The following is an 18185-nucleotide window of genomic DNA, read 5'->3' on the forward strand; positions in this document are numbered from 1 at the left end:
CTCAGACGTGAGTCCCTTGCTCACTTTGCACTGGAGTCAAGTAAGCCCGGCTGAAGACGGCTGCATTGCCAGAAACCGGTCCTGGGAAGCTTGATTCCGGTCCAGGGAAGACATGGCTTGGCAGTTCGGGCTGGACTGTTCCCATGAGGCACAGGGTCGGACTGATTTGCATATGGCCATGTCTGAACTGGGGTGGCGGAGTGAGCTAAAGAATGGTGATGGATTCAACCCAGATCAGTTGACTGGGGGTGAGTGTTTGTATTGTCAACGCTCCGTCCATCATCACCTTTGGTTTTTCTTTGTTCGCCCTAAGTTGGCAGGGTATGCTCAGACGTGAGTCCCTTGCTCACTTTGCCACTGGAGTCAAGCAAGCCCGGCTGAAGACGGCTGTAATGCCAGAAACCGGTCCTGGGAAGCTTGATTCCTGTCCTGGGAAGACATGGCTTGGCAGTTCGGGCTGGACTGTTCCCATGAGGCACAGGGTCAGACTGATTTGCATATGGCCATGTCTGAACTGGGGTGGCGGAGTGAGCTAAAGAACGGTGATGGATTAAACCCGGATCAGTTGACTGGTGGTGAGTGTTTGTATTGTCAACGCTCTGTCCATCATCACCTTTGTTTTTTCTTTGTTCGCCCTAAGTTGGCAGAGTATGCTCAGACATGAGTCCCTTGCTCACTTTGCCACTGGAGTCAAGCAAGCCCGGCTGAAGACGGCTGTAATGCCAGAAACCGGTCCTGGGAAGCTTGATTCCGGTCCAGGGAAGACATGGCTTGGCAGTTCGGGCTGGACTGTTCCCATGAGGCACAGGGTCAGACTGATTTGCATATGGCCATGTCTGAACTGGGGTGGCGGAGTGAGCTAAAGAACGGTGATGGATTAAACCCAGATCAGTTGACTGGTGGTGAGTGTTTGTATTGTCAACACTCTGTCCATCATCACCTTTGGTTTTTCTTTGTTCGCCCTAAGTTGGCAAAGTATGCTCAGACATGAGTCCCTTGCTCACTTTGCCACTGGAGTCAAGCAAGCCCGGCTGAAGACGGCTGTAATGCCAGAAACCGGTCCTGGGAAGCTTGATTCCGGTCCAGGGAAGACATGGCTTGGCAGTTCAGGCTGGACTGTTCCCATGAGGCACAGGGTTAGACTGATTTGCATATGGCCATGTCTGAACTGGGGTGGCGGAGTGAGCTAAAGAACGGTGATGGATTAAACCCAGATCAGTTGACTGGGGGTGAGTGTTTGTATTGTCAACGCTCCGTCCATCATCACCTTTGGTTTTTCTTTGTTCGCCTAAGTTGGCAGGGTATGCTCAGACGTGAGTCCCTTGCTCACTTTGCCACTGGAGTCAAGCAAGCCCGGCTGAAGACGGCTGTAATGCCAGAAACCGTTCTTGGGAAGCTTGATTCCGGTCCAGGGAAGACATGGCTTGGCAGTTCGGGCTGGACTGTTCCCATGAGGCACAGGGTCAGACGGATTTGCATATGGCCATGTCTGAACTGGGGTGGCGGAGTGAGCTAAAGAACGGTGATGGATAAAACCCAGATCAGTTGACTGGGGGTGAGTGTTTGTATTTTCAACGCTCCGTCCATCATCACCTTTGGTTTTTCTTTGTTCGCCCTATGTTGGCAGGGTATTATCAGACGTTAGTACCTTTCTGACTTTGCCACTGGAGTCAAGCAAGCCCGGCTGAAGACGGCTGTAATGCTAGAAACCGGTCCTGGGAAGCTTGATTCCGGTCCAGGGAAGACATGGCTTGGTAGTTCGGGCTGGACTGTTCCCATGAGACACAGGGTCAGACCGATTTGCATATGGCCATGTCTGAACTGGGGTGGCGGAGTGAGCTAAAGAACAGTGATGGATTAAACCCAGATCAGTTGGCTGGGGGTGAGTGTTTGTATTGTCAACGCTCCGTCCATCATCACCTTTGGTTTTTCTTTGTTCGCCCTAAGTTGGCAGGGTATGCTCAGAAGTGAGTCCCTTGCTCACTTTGCCACTGGAGTCAAGCAAGCCCGGCTGAAGACGGCTGTAATGCCAGAAACCGGTCCTGGGAAGCTTGATTCCGGTCCAGGGAAGATATGGCTTGGCAGTTCGGGCTGGACTGTTCCCATGAGGCACAGGGTCAGACTGATTTGCATATGGCCATGTCTGAACTGGGATGGCGGAGTGAGCTAAAGAACGGTGATGGATTAAACCCAGATCAGTTGACTGGGGGTGAGTGTTTGTATTGTCAACGCTCCGTCCATCATCACCTTTGGTTTTTCCATTTTCCTATCTTAGGCATTTAGTGCTTGCAGCCTGTCTCTGGGTTATATAACTCGGTGGAGTTGGCAGTCGGTGATTGTGTTTTTCTCCTAAACAGCCACACACCATAGAGAGCGTTAAGGGGCCTAGGTGGGTTGCGTTCTGCCTTGATACAAAGTATTGCTTACCCCCTGCAGTTAGTCTAAAGTCATAGCAGGACAGGTGGGAATCCTGTGTACTTCTGAATACTCTGGAAGTTCCCCAACTTCAAAGAAGGCACCAGGTATAAATATTGGTCCTCAAACACACCTCCCCTGTACACTTCTAGACCTATGGAAGATTCTGCCAGGAAGGACTGCTGGACTGTTGAAAGGACTGCCACTCTGCTGGACTGATGTCCTGAAGGACTGTTGCCTGCTGTGCTGACCTGCAACCCTGCTGCCCTTTTGCCAGAGTGAGAAGGACTGGACCTGCAACCTGTACCCAGGACCCCAAAGTGACCCCAAGGGCCAGTCTCTTGTAACCAGTACCTGGACTCTGCAACTGTGAGACATACCCTGCCAAGTGGTGCCACCCCAACCCTGGACCCTCAGACGTTAGCCTGAAGGTTCTCTGCCAGCCCATCTGTGGAAGCAGCAGTACCAACGCTTCTCCTCTGCTGGACAGTGCAACCCCAAGCAGAACCGACGCATTGCTGATGCTCAGTGGACTTTTCAGGTGACAGGACTTTGCATCGCAGCCTGCAGTGTGAGATCCTTCTTGAATAGTGTATTCATTTTATTACTGTTTGAAGTGTTGCAAACATAGTTCACACATTGCCTTTGACTTAAGCCTGACTACTCTGTACCAAGCTACCAGGGTGGTGAGCACATGTTAATTTAAGGTTTACTTGTGACTCCACCATGACAAGGATTGTGGTTCCTCCTTGTGTAGGGTGTCATCCTGCTCAACCAGTAATCCAATTTTTCGCAGATATTCAATATTAAAAATGCATGGTAAATAAAATGAAGTATATCATACCAAAATACTACATTTAGAAGAATTACATATTTTGCTAATGTCCCAAAATCTAAATGCTCTCTTGGTTGTTAACTAACAACAGTGTACCTGAATTTAAATTTCTGTTGAGGTTTCCCACAAACACCATTTAAACCTTCTTTTATGTTTTTATTTTATATACGCATGTTTAAAGGGCAATGGTGAAGGGCTACATAGAGGGAGGAAGGGTGGTCTGTTTTAGTGGCAATACTGAAGGTGTGTTGTGAATGTGAATTGGCTTTCACAACAGGAGGGTTTTAATTTTTTGACTAAATGTCCCCATGTGAATTCTGTTGCAAAGGAAAAGAATGCCATAGAGAAGGGCCTCCAACTTCTAGCATTATTCCCTCCAAATGGGGTTGCTTCGTGTGGATGATCTAAAGCCTTTTTAACTGGCTGGCAGGGTACCATTAATTATGTGAAAGAGAGTAAGAGACCAGATTTGATAGAGCACAATGCATGAGACAAAGTACCTTGAAGTTGATCCTTTCCTTGACTGGAAGTAAATTGAGTATCATCAGCACATGCTATTTGTGATCCCTGTGAATCAAAACTAGGATGAGATGGGTTGAATAATGTTAGCATTGTTGGAGCTTTGTTACCATCGTGTTGAGTGGAGGGAGGTAGCAAATATTGTAGTAGCTCAATCAGACACCTCTGTTGCAAGGACAAAGGCAATCTGTGTCATGAGAGTAGCACAGACAGGATGTGGCAGTGGACAGGTAGATGGTAGTTGAGGTTCATTGTGATCTTGATTAGATGGGCTCACAAAAGCAGACCTGTAAATCCATTAAAACATGTTATTAGCACTACACAAATAGTGTGCATATCACAAATGTGGCACAAGATTTCCCAACGATGCTAAGATTTTTAGACATAGTTTAATTGGTAATGCACAATTTCCAAGGTATACTTTGGTCAATACCCTTGTTCGCGATCAAAATAATGACATGCTATAGGAGTGGTGATTGATATATACTAGATGTGTCTTGCACTGTAGAACTGTGCCAAGAGTTCAACTTACAACTATTCATTAGCAAGCTTACTACCCAATAATGGTACATTTTAGGTGTCTTACATAGATGAAAAATTGTATTTTAACCAAGCTAACAACTGGAATTCGGAATATCGTCCTATGGGGCTTACTGTAGGCATATTCTGTGCTCCTACTTGGAACCATAAAATTATTACAAAGAATGTGATATATTTTTTGTGACTTCATTAACACTCATAATCCTTTACTATAAGTACTACTGAAAGCAGTTTATAATGCATCTTCAGATTAAACAAACTAAGGTGACCATTACCCAGTAGGAGCACATGACCTATTCCGACCGTATTACTCCATAGCGACGCCCAAATTGCCAGTGGTCATGACAGTGACCACTACCCTCCTCACATGCAGACCATGAGCATAGTCTACGGGACTTGACAAAAAGCATGAAGATTGATCACAGGATGATAGAATCAATAATAAAACTAAAAATAAAGTGACTGATTTAGATTTTGGAACATTGAGTCCCGCCATTGCTTTTTTGGCGGTTTTTGCGCCGGCTGGCTTGGCGGTTCCCCCACCCTATTTAGATGTTAGCGGGTGGTAGCATCATCACCGCAAGGAAATATCAACTATGTCAATAGTAGGCTATGCAAAGCGCCTGTCGGAGGGCAGACATTCAGTTTTCCTGCTGACCCAATCATGATCTACCTTCCCGCCAACGTGACTGTGGTGGTCAAACTTCCACACCCAAGTTGGCGGAATGGAAGAGTCATAAGGCTGAAACTCACCTTTTCTCACTTTCACACTTCCTGTTTCACCATAGGTCCGATCTGCCAAGTCCTGGTGCTGCTGTTTGATGATGATCAAAACCAACACCGTTGTGGTGACGGTAAACTCCACTGTTATAGGTAACCCATTGACTTAGCAGCTAACATTTGCTCAGGTCTAGTACATTTAGAGATTTCTCATACAAGCAATAGCATAACAATGTGCAATGCATATGGTGGTAAAAATGGACAATTGCACGAAAATAGGATATCAAAATAAAAATCTACAATTCACCATGCAGGTTTTTTCAGGAAAAATAAAAAATTCCAACACTAAAAACATATGCAACTCAAAGGGATAAGTGCAATGTAACATGATGTTGAAATTGCACTAGACAAGGTGTTACATTTACCTTGGAATTTAAAAGAAAAATGAATGTCAGTCACAAATTAGTAGTAATCAACATATACAACCATGCAACATTTCCCCTTGTCTAGTAGAAGTGATGTACTGTATCCAATATCAATAGTCACAATAGAATGTTTAAGGTGCCATACATATGTGCTCGTACTGATCAGTAATCAAGGTGAAACAGACACAGCTATGTTAACACATCCCAAAAAATGTTGTAACATTAAATAGTTGGCGCAAGTGGCCATTACTATGATGAATGACTGTTTCTAAATTCAAATGAACATCACATACAATATTAAGCAGTGCAGGCACTTAATAAAGTTGACATTAAATGAATCAGCTGTATCACCTGCCATCATGGGAAAGATAAATCAGTACTTCCCATTTTACTCAGAAGCATTGAATAAAACAATTGATAAGGAAAATTAATGCCAGAACAAACTTGGTGAAACCAAAAATATGTATTTATACATACCAAAGAGAGTCTCTTTAACCATATCAATGCTACAGCAATTCATCCTCTGTGCTGCAGATCCTTGAATTCCATTGTTCATGACGAGCTCAGCTCTTCATGAGCACACAAGCAGTGTACTGCAAGACGAGCTGAGCTCGTCATGAGCATGGAAGGGGTTAAAAAATGTAATCCAATTGGCAGTCCATTCATCATCTGAAAAGTACTTGGGACTGTTGTGCTATAGTACTCAGCTTGCCTCCTACATACCTGCCAAAAGGGACCTCTTCAGGAAGGGGCATCTAGCGGGCAAAGCAGGTACCTTAAATATCCTACATGGGAGGAAGTACTTTGGGTTTGGGAGGGGGACCCTTAGGTTTGGGAGGGGTTTCCTTTGGTATGGGAGGGGGGTTCTTGGGTTTGGAAGGACAGCTGCGGTTTTGGGAGGGGTGGTCCTGGGTTTTGTAGGGTTGGGATGTTGTAGGTGGGGATTTCCATTTAACAGGGGTAGAATAGGATGTGGAAGAGGTGGGTTGGGGTGTGGGTGAGGTAGTCTGCCTTTTGCTAGGGGTGGGTTGTGATGAGTAAGGGGTTAGGGCAAGGCTAAAACTGATATTGTCAATGGGAAACTTGGTAGGCTATTGAAAAAAGGTAGTGAGGTTTGGGAGGTGGAGGGAGTGGCAGTGTCTTATGTGCAAGTGTCTGTTGAGAGTGAAGGTGCATGTGGGTCTGGTATATGTTGTGCATGTTTGGGTGTGTTTGGTGATATAGGTGTCTATTGTGTGTTTGGTTGTGAGCGACTGTGTTTGGTAGGTGTATTCTAAGGTAGGTGTGTGTGGATGGGAGGGCTGTGGAGGTGCTGGGTGTGGTTATGGTGCATGTGGAAGGTGCGGTGCATGTGTTTGTGGTGGTGGGTTTGCTGTCTGTTGGTGTCCTGTATGTGGGTGTGGTGCATCTGTCTGTGTGGTAGTGAGTTTGTCGGTGAGCTGATGGTGTGTGTGGTACATGTGTGTGTGGCGATAGGCGCGCTGTCTGTTGTGTGCTGTTTGTGGGTGTGGTGAATGTGGGTGCGCTATCTGTCAGTGTGCTCTCTGTGGGGATGGTCCATGTGGGTTTGGTGGTGGAATTGGGGTCTGTATGTTCAGATGAGTGCATGGGGTTTTTGTGTTGTTTCTATCTGTATTTGTGTCTGTATGTGTGTATGCTGCTTGTGTCTGTTTGAGTGGGTGCTTGGAAAGGTGTGAGTGTGCTTTGAACAGGAATGGTAATAGGGATGAGGAAGGTGCAGGAGGTGGGGAAGAAGGTTGGGATGGCTGGGAGGCTGTGGTGAATGAGGAGGAGGGAGCTTGAAATGACCACGGTAGGACAGGCATACCACTGTGAATGCTTTCCAGGTAGGCTACCATTTGTTGCATATGTCAGCTAACCCCTGGATGGCATACAGCAGGGCAGTCTGGCCTACAGCAATGCTCCGGTGGAGGTCAATAGCTTTCTCATTCAGCACAGCCGGGGGGACAGGGGCAGGGGTATAGGTGCCTGCAGCACAGGAGATCCAAGGTCTTTTAGTGGCCCTGGGTAGGCCAGCTGGTTGGGGGGCGAAAGGGAGGGTGGAGATGGAACACTGGGTGGCAGACAAGGATGCAGGTGTAACTGGAGCAGTTTGGTCTGCCACGACTAGGAACTGCTCACTGGAGGAGGCCTCTGAAGAAGATGTTGAGACACTGGTAGCCTCTGTTGCACTCCCATTATCCTCCTGGCTTCAGGGTTCCTCGCTGTCAGCGGTGTCCGCACCAGAGACACAGTGGCCAGCTGCTTCCCTGCCTACTTTAGCAACTTCTCCTTCACCTGCCCTGGATCATGCTGAAATGAAAAATACAATAGTGTTATTGGATCTGTATAAACAGAACAGATCATATACTTTGACCACAAAATAGTTGCCAAGTTTTCAGATTTCACCTGCTCCAAGCCCCTCAAACTTTGGTTCTACATCAGCATAAGCACATGCATGAAGGCAACATTTTCAGAAGATACTTGGTCACAGTTTTGTCATTCCCCACCGATAGCTCCTATATCATGTATGATGTTGTCTCTTGTCCATTATTATGTCTCTCAAGGAACTGTTTCACACTTCAGAATGGTTGGCCTTTGTTGTTCAGAATAGTGAACTGATGTCACCATAAAGGATATACACCACCAATACCTTTGTACTGCGTGTTCACACTAAGGCCTCAAATCTGCATACTTATCATTAGCGATAAGTAAAATATGTATCAATTTATTTATGTATTTATTTATTTTGAAAGTTTTATAGAGCGCGAACCAGACCCTTGCAGATATCAGAGCTCTTTACAGGCAGTGATGAAAAAAAAAAAAAGAAAGTTATACAACACAATACAAAATACAAAAAACAAGTCAAGGCAAATATACGTGTACATAGTGTGCAAACATACATCAAACGAATGAGGTAGATCAAATCAGCATCCCACGTTGTGCAAAATAAAATAAAGAGAAAGGTGCGGGCTGAGAGAGCACCAGTACCATGTAGGTTGTCTGTTTGCACCCATATAAGTCATGGTACAACACAATACAAAATACAAAAAACAAGTCGAAGGAAATATACGTGTACATAGTGTGCAAACATACATCATACGAATTAGGTAGATCAAATCTGCATCCCACGTTGTGCAAAATAAAATAAAGAGAAAGGTGCGGGCCAAGAGAGCATCAGTGCCATGTAGGTTGTCTGTTTGCACCCATATAAGTCATGGTATCCTTAGGTGATGATCATGTGAATTTTTCCATGAGACTCGCCTTTAGTTCCTTTTTGAACAATGCAGTAGATGTGATAAGTCTGGTTTCTGGGGGTAGTGCGTTCCAGATCCTAGGAGCCATCCCTGAGAAGAAGTGTGTATAAGTTTTCGTCTTATTAAATCTGTGTGGCTTCAGTAATAGGTTTTCTGCACTTCTTGTGGATCTCTTACCCCCAGAGATAAATAGTTTCTGAGAGAGATAGCTGGGTGTTTTATGGTGAATGGCTTTGTGGGTCATGCAGGCTATTTTTAGGTGAATTCTAGCTTCCCATGGTAGCCAATTCAAGGCTTTTAAGTCGGGGGAGATGTTGGACCATTTTTTTGAGCCCGTGATGAGTCTAGCTACAGCGTTGCTGGTGGCTCTTAGTGGTGCTGTTGTAGCTTTGGGGAGGCCGCAAAGAGAGACACTTTCGTACTCGATCCTGGGGATAACTAGAGCTTGAACTGCCGTCTTGAAGTCATTTTTTGGTAGGAAGGGTTTAAGCTTCCTTAGAATATTAATCTTGAAATTTGCTCCTTTTGTTGCATTGCCAAAATGTTTATGTATGTTGAGGTTGCAATCAAGGGTTCTGAATGTCAACATATACTGCAATGTTGAACCAATATTAGCATAAGCTAAAAACAGGTTATCTTTATTTGGACATTTCACAATGGTAACAATCACTTCATGTCACTGAATTATATGTCAAGTGTCAAAAATGATGTTATGTTATGTTATGTTATTTGTTTTATTAAGCGCGTCTGTTACCCTTGGGTGTCCTGGCGCTATCTGCTATCCTGAGAAGGGGAAAGATTAAAAATATGAATCTAAAACAGCTAGGTTTTCAGCATTCTCCTAAATGGTAAGAAATCTGTGCAGTTCCTCAGGTAAAGAGGAAGCTGATTCCATAACTTTGCAGCGCCTACCACAAAGCTTTTCCCACCCCAGCGAGCTTTTTTCACTGGTGGGACGCTCACCAATTTCTGAGCTGATGAGTGTAAGGGCCTAGCTGGTTGGTACCATTGTAGTTGATCCTGTAAGTAGCGTGGTCCCTGATTCTGGAGTGACTTAAAGATGAGACACAGAGACTTAAAATATACTCGCTGCCTCACTGGCAGCCAATGAAGTCTGCGGATTTCACTGGAGATGGGAGAAAATGTTGGTATGCCAGATATCAGTCTAGCAGCAGTGTTCTGCAGCATCTGGAGTCTATGCAACAGTCTCTCTTGAATGTTTAGATAGAGGCTGTTGCAATAGTCCAGTCATGACATAATCAATACCGTAACCACCATCTGCCGACTCTCCTTAGGCAGAAAAGGAAGGATTTTCTTAGTGGTCCTGAGGGTGAACATAGTTGATGACACAATGGCATTGATCTGCCTTTTCATATCTAATCTATCATCCAGGTACACTCCCAGATTTTTCACTTGTGTAGAGGGTGAGGGCAGGGATCCCAGGGCATCAGGCCAACATTCAGGTGTCCACAGGTTAACATCATTCCCAAATAAAATGACCTCAATCTTGCCTGAGTTCAATTTAAGGCAATTACTGGACATCCAGGATCCAACCGCTTCCATACAATCATGTAGCCTGTGGCTCACTGTCCCTTCAGATCCTGGAAGAAGTGATACCACTATCTGCGTATCGTCGCCATAAGAGGTAAGATGGAAACCAAAAGATCGAATCAATGGGGCCAGGACGATACGTAGACATTAAATAAAGTGGGACTTAAAGATGAGCCCTGAGGGACCCCACAAGGAAGTTGGAAAGGGGCAGAGCAGAACTCACCCAGGGCAACTATCTGCCGACGATCAGTAAGGAAAGATTTTAAAATCTTCCAGGCTGCATTCCGTACTCTGCAGGCTGACAGACGGTCCATCAAAAGATCATGATGGACCGTGTCAAACGCTGCGGAGAGATCCAGCATAATCATTGCTGCTTTACCACCCTGATCCAAAGTTTTCCTAATCTCGTCGGTAGATTTTAGAAGGGCGGTTTCTGTGCTATGGCCCTCCCGAAAGCCATATTGTGTGCAGTCCAGTACCTCAGCATCTTGAAGATAACTGCTCCAGTGACTGTTAATCCATTTTTCCAATATTTTGGCCGGAAAAGGGAGGCCAGAGATAGGTCTGAAATTGCGAACATATTTTGAGTCCAAATTGTATTTTGTTAGCAAAGGAATCAAAGAGGCAATTTTCCAGTGGGCAGGGAACCTGCCTACTCCCAGTACCATATTAAAAATAGGGGTAAGTGCTGCAACAAAGGTTTGAGGGATCAATTTGGCTATTAAGGAGATCCTGATTTCATATTTTGCAGAAGTTTGGCGGTGTCTATATCAGCTAAAAGGGGGAATTCAGTCAATGAATTCTGAGTTTGAGGGACAATATTTCTATCAATACCAAGATCACATGAGAGTCCATTATTGGCACTATTGAAGGTTGAAAAAATATCTTCCACTCTGTCTAGAAAGTAACTGGCAATTTTATCACATAATTCCTGGCTCTCTGCCACTTGTGGTGTTTGTCGGTTGGCCAGTTTACAAACGATCTTAAATAATTCTTTTGCCGAGTTTTCCGCTAGTTCAATTTGATTAGCAAAGTATTCTTGCTTGGTCATGAGCAATAATTGCTTATAGACCCGAAGGCTTTCTTTATGTTTGATTTTATCCTCAGCTCTATATCCCATCCTCCATTCTCGTTTGAAATGCTTACAAATACATTTCTGGGATTTTAAATTAGGAGTGTACCAGGGGGCAGAGGGATGGATCCTTCTTGGATAAGAACGTTTTTTTGGAGCAAGTTTATCGCATGCATCATTGACCCAGTCATTAAATCTGGTAATGGCATCATCCACCTCTCCAACTAAAGAGGGCAGGGTAGATTCCAGGAGATCTGACAGATCTTTGCCTTCAATCCCTTTCCAAGCTCGTATATATCTGGGCTTGAATTAGGCTTTGTTCTGCTTCTGTTTGTCTAGGCAGACAATCTCAAATAGAATGGCCGCATGATCGGACCATACTACGGACCACACCTCTAGGACGGATAGCTGTTCACAGTTTGAGAGAATCCCATCCAGGGTGTGTCCAGCTGTGTGGGTAGCCCCTTTAACCAATTGTATTAGATCCAATCCATTCATAAAATCTAATAATTGCAAAGTGTCTAAATCTGCAGTATCTTCCAAATGGAAGTTATGATACATGAATTTTGTGCTGAAGTAGCTTGGCGATGAATAAGATATTATGAACATACCTAGGCTGTTGAAGACAGTCTGAAACTAATATGTGTGGGAAGGGACTAATACACTTCATTACAGAGCAAAAGCATCTTCACATCCGACTCCTAAATATCTCTAATTATTTTAACTTTGTTCTGTCCATGTGAAATGGTTTTACTAAATATGCTGGATTTCACTTTAGTCAAAACGTTGTAGAACATCACACTGATCATTACATACAATAATTCATATACAATATTTACTTCAAAGATTGTAATGACAATCAGAATATGCAACAAATTGCACCTTTTTGCATTTCAACATTTACCTAATGAGTCATGAGTTTTGCCTGAATCTGAGATTTCCTGATGGGAAACTCATACATATATTTGATGGAACATTCCATCTTCCAAAATACCTTAAAGTTTCTCATTTTACTCCATCATTGATTGTTCATGTGGACATGACGAAGGACATTGAGGGATGGTTTTGGGTATTGGTTACTTTGTCACCATTGTGTACCCATTCCTGCCCTTGTTTCATCAAAACTTGTATGGCTTTGTCAAATATCTGGCCAAATGCAGACTGCCTTACTCACACATTTGTGAAGCAGTAAAACATCATGCAAACCTGTCACTGTTTAACATGCATGAAACAGTATTTCGGATGCTTAATGCAATTTGAATATGTCTTGATACCAATATGTAGCCATCAATTCTGCGGTCACTAGACATTTTGGATCACATCTTCGCTTTGGTTTGTGTAGAATCCCAACTTACCAATGTGACGGTTGGTACATCCACTTTATCATAAGTGCCTACTATACCATATCACTTTTAATTGGTTTACCATGACATCATCCACATCAGGGAAGGCGCATCACACCTGATACAAAAAAGACTAACTGCCTGTTTTGTACAACTGTCCCTCATCCTCATGACATCAAACAACATGATGTATACATTGAGTTTAGGCAGCCCTGTGTCTGCTCAGAACAGTTCATTTGTTGTGGATAGGAATCAGATGGTATCATTATAAAAAACAATTGACAAAGCACATCATCATACACCTTGTACAAATCTTACACCTTCAAGAACTCTTCTTGATCATTGGACATGGGTCGCCTTGAATGTGGATGAAAAAATCCTGGCTGTAACAAAAAATGAGTAATGTAACATGTGCAACTCTGATAAGAACGTACTCTTTGCTGTTGAGCCCTCAACTGTCCATCAAGCTCTGGATTGGCCACCACAAGAATGCTGGCCATTAGGGGGTCAGGGTATGGCACACGACTTCCTGAGCTAGACTTCAGCGATCCTACATGTCTAGCATCTTAGGTCCTCCTAACTATTGTGGCAATGGATGCTGTGCAGCTTGTAGAGCTCCATGGTCTGCCCCTTCATGGGAATGGCCTTCCATATGTTGCACTTTCGATGGGCAGTGAACTGTATGGATACATGTAAGAAAGAACAAGCAAATGGTATTGTGACTTTTTGTTTGTCTGTATTGCTGTCTACAGTTATCAGTAGCATAACTCATATGTTAGCCTACAGCATGTATATTGTCACATGCTGACCTAAACCAATATCCTCTTACACACTTTAATAGTTACCTTTCGCCCATCCTCATGCCATGTCATTGTCTAAACACACAAATCCATGCCTGTGACATCATCTAGCCCAGGGGCCCCTCCATAATATGTGATGTGATCTACTTCTGATCAGTGCCAAAGATTGTGAAGTACTGAAGGCTAAACATTAATAATTATGGTACAATGAATAGGGGCCACTGTGAATGAGGGGCCTGAAGTTTGGACATGCCATTCTTTGAAATGTGAGTCAATTGAAAAGAAGTGTTTGCTCAAGAAGTCAGGGAACTCTCCCTTTCAACTGCTGTCTCTTCAAAAGCATTCAGGGGCATATTTTACGCGCACCTCAAACTGTGACCTGCAAAAGACACATGCTCTTCACAGCTGTACCTCAGTGCTTCAGTTGTATGACCCTGTGACTCAGCCCCAGCCAGGACCATGATTCTGAATGAGCACTGCTCAATCACAGGCCTTGCTATCTGCAGCCTGATGATCATGATGTCACATGTGGAGAAGTGGAGAATGTGGAGAAGTGTCGCTCACTGGTTAGAGGAGGCAGACCCTGAAGCAGAGGTCAGACCCGGGACCAGGGTTCAATTCCCGACGCGGCAGGGTCTTGAGCCCAAATATCCACGGACTCGATAATTCTGGTTTCGGTGCCTACTCGAATCACGGGTTCACACTCTGCAGCTCTGGGCATTAGCCTGCTTAATCTCCACTACGGCCCCCCCGCGGCGGGATGCCTGGCTTTCACCTTGGGGATGCCCATTACGGGTATCTCACAGGGAAAAGCCAGGACGGGTTCCCAAGGCAAGCGCCGAGATGCCTGCGGGTAATCGAGCGCTATATAAGAACGCATAATAATAATAACATGAACATCGCTGATAAAAGCACTCAATCCAGAAGATGTGGAGGTTGAAGAGTAGCTTCAATGTACAACCATCAACAAGCAAAAGTAACAGCAAACTGAATTCTCAGCAATTGGAATATAATCATTCCATTAATGATGTAATCAACCAGGACACTCTTAAAGAGACATTAAACATAACACATCCCCTATACATAGTAAAAGAATAAAAATAAAGTTTGAAAAGAGAGAATAAAACATCAAACAAAGAAAGGATGTATAACAATAAAATGCATTAACGCATAACATAATCATTGAACTTCCTAGGAAACTGTAAAGACCTCCTAGGAGCATCTCTCTGACAACTAGTAGAAGGAGTAACACCAGGATTACTGGAGAGTCTGGAACCATCATTGAAATGATTCCTGACATCATTGCACTTGGCTAATTTAGACATATTCCAAGTGCAACCATTATCCAAAGTGACAACATTTTTCCTAATGGAAACGATGGTGAAAGGACCAGTGAAATTCGAAATACCTTTGTGACCAAATTTCATTTTTTTCACCAGAACATTGTCACCCACATTCCATTTCCTAAGTTTGACAACCATCTTAGTATCATAACGTTGTTTATATTTCTGCTGATAATTTGTCAAAACTTCTCTCCTTTTTACTTCCTCTTCAACACTGTCACCACTAACTCTCTCCGGAAGCCAAGTAGGGTTGAGCTTAGAACTGGCTAATCTCCCCCTCAAAGCTTCAAAAGGAGATCTCTGCATGACAGCATTGGGAGTCGTGCGATGTGCCCACCACGTCTCCCTCAAAACACTGGTAAAAGAGACTTTGGACTCTAAGGCCCTCTGTGCACAACTCTTCACAACTCTACTCATCCTCTCCGTGAGACCATTCGCTTGAGGAGAGTTAAGAGCTGTTTTCTGATGAATGATCCCCAGACTTCTCAAAAAACTACTCATCTCACTGGAGGTGAATTGTACCCCATTATCAGTGAGCAAATGCTTTGGCACACCTTCTGACACAAACACTTCTCTCAAAAAATCAATCACAGTCCTAGAATTAACAACACTCATGCATTTGGAAACCACACATTTGGAAGTATAATCCACCAACAACACAACAAATCTCTCATGTGAGGGCATAAGCTCAAACGGACCAGCAATATCCAACCCTAACTTGGTCCAGACAGTAGCAGGAATCTCAACAGGTGAAAGAGGAGCCTGACTAGTGGTGCGTGATTTGTCATTGACAGCACATAAATGGCAATCTTTGACTACAGATTCCACCATTCGATCCATACCATGCCACCAGTATCTTTCTCTAATCCGAGCCTTCGTGAGGTTCCTACCCAAATGCCCTTCATGAGCAAGATTAACTATTCCTTCTCTTAAATCACTTGGGGGCACAACTCTGTCACCTCTCATCAAATTATCCTTGAAAAAAGACAAATCATCCTTCACTGTCCAATAAGGCTTCAAATCACACTCAAGAATATCATAATTTGGCCACCCATTCCTGACGACATTCTTTAACAAACGAAAAATGACGTCATTTTCAACACACTATAACCATTCCTCCTTGGATATGCTCGACTCCAATACCCAATTTATACATGTAGTGGCACCATCAGCAACATAATCTCTATCAATGGGAAGACGTGATAAGCAATCAGCAGGCTTACTATTCTGTCCTGGAATATACTGCACTATGAAGTTAAACTCCTGCAAACCTTCACTCCATCTTTTTAATCTAGGTGTCATATGATCACTCTGATGACAAGAGAAAATTTGAACCAAGGGACGATGATCAGATTTAACAATGAACGGTATCCCCCACAAGTAAAATTTAAAGTGAAGTACGGACCAAAATACTGCCAACGCCTCTTTCTCAATACACGAATAATTAAACTCAGCTTCCTTTAAGGCTCTTGAAGCGAAAGCCACAACAACTTCTTCTCCATTCACAACTTGGGAAAGTACAGCACCCAAACCTTTAAGACTGGCATCAGTTGTCAAAATAGTCTTAAGTTTGGCGTCAAAATGACCCAGAGGAGGCATTTTACCAATTTCCATTTTTACCAATTCGAAAGCTTTCTCACAGTCAAAAGACCACAAAAAATGTACACCCTTCTTTAAAAGAGATCTTATGGGCTCAACAAGACTGGCAAAACCCTTAACAAACTTGGAATAAAATTCCGGCATTCCTAAGAATGACTTGACTTGGTCTTTATCTACAGGTGTTGGTGCGTTCACAATGCTCTCAGCCAATTCCAATTTGGGCTGAATTCCGCTCCCAGAAATAACATGTCCCAAATACGTGACAGACTCTAAACCAATACAACATTTTTCTCTCTTGACAGTAAGTCCACTATCATTTAACTTGTTCAAAACTGATCTCAATACCTTGTCATGCTCGCACTCATCCACCCCATGAACCAAGATATCGTCTTGAAAAAACATCACGTTGGAAAGACTGCCAAGAACTATCTTCATTACTCTTTGAAAACACGCAGCAGCCGAAGCTAAACCAAATGGCATTCTTAGAAATTGGTAAGCACCCAGAGGTGTAACAAAAGATGTCAGATGTCTTGAATCCTTATGTAACACGATTTGGTGGTAGGCTGAGGAAAGATCAAGTACACTGAATATCTTTGCTCCTTTCAAAATACTAATGCTCTCCGCTATGTTGGGCAATGGTTGTCGATCTACCCAGATCCATTCATTCAAACCACGCAGATCCACACACATTCTGATCGATTTCCTACCATCCTTGGGTGCTAAAACCACTGGACTAAGCCATTCAGAGGATTCAATCTCTTCAATCACCTTTAGATTCAACAATCGCTCAATCTCATGCTTCAGTGGCTCAAGCATCATGTTAGGTACTTTCCTGACTTTGTGTACACATGGTTTGGCAGATTTCTTAAGAATGATTCTGTGTTCAAATCCCTTTAAACACCCCAAGGTGTCAGAAAAAACTTTAGGATAATCGGCAAAATATTTGTCAGACCCACTCACAAAATCTACCTGAGTGGGAAGAAAACTAGAAAGAAAATCTTCCATCAGCATGACTTGGTTCTTGGTATCTTCAGCTCCAGGATTAAGAATAATACCCAAATCATGCTGATGTCGCCGTCCAAGTAGGTTGTCACCTCTGACAGCAACATAAACCTTGCCACAAATACTCTTACCTCTGAAAGAGATGTTAGCTACAGTGTATCCCAAAATCTCTATTTTTGACTTATTATAACTCAGAGGAGAAATGTCAGCAGGTAAAAGTTGAACATTTTCTAAACCTACAACTTCATCCCAAATCTTGTTTCCAATTAAGGTAAAAGGAGACCCTGAGTCTGCCATGAGCTTAAATTCAAATTTGTCAATTCTTATATCACAGAATGGCATAAAAATATGTTCTGTGTCAACCATTTCATCTTTAACATTAGAAACCACGACTGTACGTACAATGTCAGAAATAGACTCATTGGTGTCCCTATTCTTACCAGACCTACACACGCGTGCATAATGTCCTTTGATTCCACAGTTATTACAAATACTGTCTTTTGCAAAACAATTAGGAAAATTAGAAGTGTGGGAAAAGCTTCCACATCTAAAACAACGTATTTTCTGGTTGCTAAAAGGACACTGTTGACGAAAATCACGTTCTTTAGACAAAGCAGATTCTTTAGTAGAGGAAGGACGATTTTCAAAGGTGCTTTTCTGGGACACTGAAGTCTTTTGAATCGGTTTGTTTTTAGAACCAACACTGACTTTGGCAACTTCTTCATGACCCTCACCAGCAAATTCCTCTTCTTCTAACATGTGTA

At 43.4% G+C, this 18185-nt stretch overlaps 1 long non-coding RNA gene across 1 annotated transcript in view; it reads right to left on the minus strand.

The window, feature by feature from the left end:
• Positions 1-5962: 5962 nt before the first annotated feature.
• The window catches only part of LOC144770138 (uncharacterized), a 37821-nt gene continuing 25598 nt past the window's right edge, over positions 5963-18185 (minus strand). The window contains exon 4 of the long non-coding RNA XR_013598811.1: positions 5963-7767. This is a non-coding gene — a long non-coding RNA (uncharacterized LOC144770138). The remainder of the gene's footprint in view (positions 7768-18185) is intronic.

The sequence above is a fragment of the Lissotriton helveticus genome, chromosome 1_1, assembly GCF_964261635.1.
Source record: "Lissotriton helveticus chromosome 1_1, aLisHel1.1, whole genome shotgun sequence".
In the NCBI taxonomy this organism is placed as follows: domain Eukaryota; kingdom Metazoa; phylum Chordata; class Amphibia; order Caudata; family Salamandridae; genus Lissotriton; species Lissotriton helveticus.